Genomic DNA, 5165 nt, shown 5'->3' on the forward strand with positions numbered 1-5165 from the left:
TGGTTTCAAGCACTCTCAGCTGCGAACGTACGGAAATCCACTGCGTATTCTGCTACACTATGGGAGTCTTGGCATAACTGGAGCAGCTTGCGAACAGCCTCGCCCGGCCAATGGAGAATCAAACTCCTTCCGAACTTCCTCCACAAACACCGAACTTCCTCCCACACCATCATGGCCCAGGCGAGTGCCCTCCCGGACATCAGCGTAATGATGTACGCGGTCCGAGGGGAACGAAGGCTGCAGCTCAAAAATGAGGGAGCACTGGGAGAGAAAAGCCTGTCCGGTTCCAGAATCTTCATCGTAGCACTCTGGAGGAGGTAAGCGGGGTTCTCGGGACACTGGGGTGACCGGGGAGGTGGTGCTGCTAATACTGAGGGGCTGGGACATTTCCGTCGTGGTAGGCTGCCTAACAGACAAGCCGGGGAAATGCTCCAGCAAAGTGTTCAATGTATGGTCATGGCATTTGGCCAAGGTTTGGAACCCTTCCATAAGCCTGCGAAGCAACTCCTCGTGCCTTCCGATGGTGGCACCTTGGGAGGAGATGCTGTTGCGGAGCTGGTATGAGTCTGCTGGGTCAGTCATGGCCCGTTCATACTATCACATTTAGGTAAGACCCAGATGCAGACAGTGTAGCAAGTAGCAAGAGTTTATTACAACCACATGGGCAGGCAAACAACAGGTCAAGGTAGGCAGGGGTCAATAATCCAGAAAGGGTGTAAAGGGTCCAGAACGGCAGGCAGTCTCAGGGCCAGGGCAGGCAGGGTCAATAATCCAGAATGGTAGGGTAAGGTACAAAACGGAAGTCAGTCTCAGGGACAGGACACGCAGAACGGTCAAAACCGGGAAGGACTAGAAAACAGGAGCAGGAAACCAAAACACTGGTAGATTTTACAAACAAAACGAACTGGCAACAGACAAACAGAACACAGGTATAAATCCACAGGGGAAAATGGGGAAGATGGGTAACACCTGGAGGGGGGTAGAGACCATCACAAAGACGGGTGGAACGAATTAGGTTGTGACAGTATTGATACATAACGGCTCTACTTCAGTATGATATTGAGGTATAATGGCTCTACCTCAGTATGATATTGAGGTATTTTCGGCTCTACCTCATTTTCGGCTCTACCTCAGTATGACATTGTACCTTACCCTACCATTCTGGATCTTCTTCTGTATGATATTGAGGTATAAGGGCTCTTCTTCAGTATGATATTGATATAAAGCAGTTCTACTTTTCGCTGCCATATCTCTTGGCTCAGATCCAGCTCCAGTAATTCCACCTTAGACTTCTTCTTGTCCTCCACCTCTCTCCAGCGTCGACATGACCTGATATCCAGGTCTCTGCATATCAGATGATTACTGGTTTATTTTTGTTGTCTTTTAAACCTTAGCCTCTTCTATTTTCCTCTACACTGTTCCCCATTTTTCTTCAATCTGTTATTGTTAATCAGCCTCTTTCAGAATTATTTTGTGTAGTATACAAACTGTGTGTGTGTGTGCGCGCACGTGCGTGTGTGCATGCACGCCTGTGTTCCAGTGTGCAGGTGGTGGGGGTCAGGGAGGTGTGTGGGGTTTGCCTCCTCAGTGGAGGAGCCCTGAGCCTCTGTTTCCAGTGTCTACACCTGCTGTCACTTCCCAAAGTAAGACCACCTCTAAATCCATCTTAACCACCTCTAAATCCATCTTCTCCACCTTCTAAATCCATCTTATCCATCTTCTAAATCTATTTTACCCACCTCTAAATCCATTTTATCCCACCTCTAAATATTGTTTTAATCATGAAGTCATATCTTCTGTTTTTGATCAATTAAATGCATTTTAATGTCATAGATTTAGCCGGTGGTAAGACAATGGCTGCAATGAGGTTTAAATAAATCAGCAATCAGGATTAGACCGACCTGTTGTATATTTTCTAACAGTAACCATGTACTTTACTGTACATGAACTGAGAGTTGTGATCACAGTGATAATTGGTGTGAAGCTTGTGGCTACCAATGTCCAGTAATGGAACAGTCAACAGTATATCAGTAGGCATTCCTCTGTCTGTCTTTGACAGTGGGAGGTCCATCTGCTCTACCAGGCGCTGGGGCAGCTCAACAAATAAAGAGGCTGAATCCAGGGGCTTTGTGTGTGTGTACCTCATTTCTCTCTCCACCTCCTGTACTCCCAGGTTGGTCAGACTTCAAAAACTCAGGAGCAGAGCTACTCTGAGACCATCCTACACAAGTATGAACTAGACTTCATCGTGGGAGACGTGAGTTAACCTAACTTTTTGTAGCCTACTTTGAAATCAATGGGACATTTGTGCAAACACTTAGGATACACTTTTCCTCAGTTAGGATTCGACCCTTCAAAGTGGTGTGGATATCTCATTAAATCTCTAAGTCAAGCTAATTATAATAATTTGGTGGGTGCTTATATTTGTTCTATTTCACACAATGTACAATACAAGTGTGAATTGGAAATGTGTTTTTTGCATATCCCAACTCTCCCTGAGACACCCTCGGAGAGTGGGGTCACATCAAGGGTCTGCCATTTTCAACGGCGACCCGGTGGCTGATTTTTCATCTTGTCAGCTCTGGGATTCGAACTAGCAACCTTTCGGTTATTGGCCCAACGCTCTAACCGCCCATATTTCAAACCGGTTCCATCACTATTTATCTGTAATAGGCAATACATATGTTTGTGGTAGATATTGTTTAATGATAAGATGTTCTGTGTTTGTTCCTCTTTCAGCAGGGCTCCAAAGATGGGGTCCTCCAGAGGGCTTTCCACAACACTTCCAGGCCTCTCTCAGATACTCGGGGCAACTTTCAATGGAACACGCACACACGTAAAAGCGCACACACTCAAGCATTCTTGTACACTCATACACCAAGCTCTGGATATTTGCTATGATCTCGCGCACACACACACTTCCCTCTTTCTCGCTCTGTCTCTCTCTCTCTCTCTCTTGTGGTCTCTCTCGTGGTCTCTCTCTCTCGTTGTTGTTGTCGCCCTCTCTCTCTCGTGGTCTCCCTCTCTCTCGTTGTCGCTCGCTCTCTCTCTCTCTCTCGTTGTTGTCGCTCTCTCGTTGTCGCTCTCTCGTTGTCGCTCTCTCGTTGTCGCTCTCTCGTTGTCGCTCTCTCGTTGTCGCTCTCTCGTTGTCGCTCTCTCGTTGTCGCTCTCTCGTTGTCGCTCTCGCTCTCTCGTTGTCGCTCTCGCTCTCTCGTTGTCGCTCTCGCTCTCTCGTTGTCGCTCTCTCGCTCTCTCGTTGTCGCTCTCTCTCTCTCGTTGTCGCTCTCTCTCTCTCTCTCGTTGTCGCTCTCGTTGTCGCTCTCTCTCGTTGTCGCTCTCGTTGTCGCTCTCTCTCTCTCTCCTTCTCTCATCCTTAAAAGGAAGGATCCACAACAGTCCCATACAACAGATGGTTTAATTTTTATAGCTACGGACACTGAGAATGTCTCTGTTTTTAACTCAAATTCCTTGAAGGCTGACACTTAGCTCTGGAATGTTGTTTTTGTACATTTTCAGGAGTTTAGCAGAACTCCAAGATGGATAGACTTTTGCCAAGCAGGAGAAAGATGTTTTCCCCCTCCGCCAGTATTTGGTTGCTACGGTGACCTGCTCCTCAAGGCCCCAAAATAAGGGGTGAGGAATGCGGTGCTGTGGAAGTTAACGATCGACGGCTCATGAAAGAAACCCTCTATATTTGGAGACTCTGAGCGGGACCACGCTTCACAGTTGGCAGCGATATTGTTTTTCTTGACAGTGTTTCAGCTTTGATGGATGATAATGATGATGTATGTGTGCCAACATTGATTTGTAATTATGAACGTTGTATGTGTGGGGTTGTGCTCTGTTGTGCTGCCAGTGCGCAAGTATAGCTGAAGAACACATTTAAGACACCTCTAGGTGGCACTCATATGTCAATCAATCTATGAAAGGCCCAACATCATGTAAAAACTGTCATGAAACATTTGTTACATTTTCTCAATGTACAGGACCATTGGGACTCAATGTCTTTATAGGAGGCCCATCAATAGACTGACTCTGAAGGAGAGAGAATGGGGGAAACTTGCCAAGGCACAAGGTAGGGGGATGTTGCCATTCCTTTCATTTCCAAAACAAACATGAGATGTGAACATTGTGAACCAGATGGGTTTAATGTATCTGGTATTCGAACAAGATCAGGCCAGGATATACTCTGGCTCTGTTCAGCTCTACAAACCTCTGTCATGTTTTCACTATCAGGACTCTCATAACAAAGCCTCCATTAACACTTTATAAAGCCTATATAGATTGTGCCGAAATCATTCATAAGTACATGTCATGGGTGGTAAAAAGAGTCAGGCCACATTTGTCAAAGAACTACATATTGTTATGTCTCTCTGCAGATTAAAGGCTACTGATTATGTCAGCCTTGCTTGCCAGGTTTGAGACCTACAGCAATCTACATACTGTATGTGCATTCGGGAAGTATTCAGACCCCTTGACTTTTTCCACATTTTCTTACGTTACAGCCTTGTTCTAAAATGGATTAAATCTTTTTTTGTTTTCATCAATCTACACACAATTCCCTATAATGACAAAGTGAAATTAGAAATATTTGCAAATGTATTAAATATAAAAACAGACATCTTATTTACACAAGTATTCAGACCCTTTGCTATGAGACTTGAAATTGAGCTCAGGTGCATCCTGTTTCCATTGATCATCCTTGATGTTTATACAACTTGATTGGAGTCCAACTGTGGTAAATCCAATTGATTGGACATGATTTGACACACCTGTCTATATAAGGTCCCACAGTTGACAGAGCATGTCAGAAAAAAACAAAACCATGAGGTTGAAGGAATTGTCCGTAGAGCTCCAAGACAGGATTGTCACAGATCTGGGGAAGGGTACCAAAAAATGTCTGCAGCATTGAAGGTCCCCCAAAACTCAGTGGCCTCTAATTCTTAAATAGAAGAAGTTTGGAACCACCAAGACTCTTCCTAGAGATGGCCAATCTGAGCAATTGGGTCAGGGAGGTGACCAGGAACCCGATGGTCATTCTGACAGAGCTCCAGAGTTAATCTGTGGAGATGGTTGTCCTTCTGGAAAGTTCTCCCATCTCTGCAGCACTCCACCAATCAGGACTTTATGGTAGAGTGGCCAGATGGAAGCCACTCCTCAGTAAA

General features: G+C 45.4%; 1 long non-coding RNA gene across 1 annotated transcript; it reads left to right on the forward strand.

The window, feature by feature from the left end:
* Positions 1–2003: 2003 nt before the first annotated feature.
* Positions 2004–4556, forward strand: LOC112227120. Its single transcript, XR_002949822.2, has 3 exons — positions 2004–2257; positions 2740–2836; positions 3517–4556. It is a non-coding gene; the product is annotated as an uncharacterized LOC112227120 (long non-coding RNA).
* The last annotated feature ends 609 nt before the right edge of the window (positions 4557–5165 follow it).

The sequence above is a fragment of the Oncorhynchus tshawytscha genome, linkage group LG28 (genome assembly GCF_018296145.1).
Source record: "Oncorhynchus tshawytscha isolate Ot180627B linkage group LG28, Otsh_v2.0, whole genome shotgun sequence".
Lineage (NCBI taxonomy): Eukaryota > Metazoa > Chordata > Actinopteri > Salmoniformes > Salmonidae > Oncorhynchus > Oncorhynchus tshawytscha.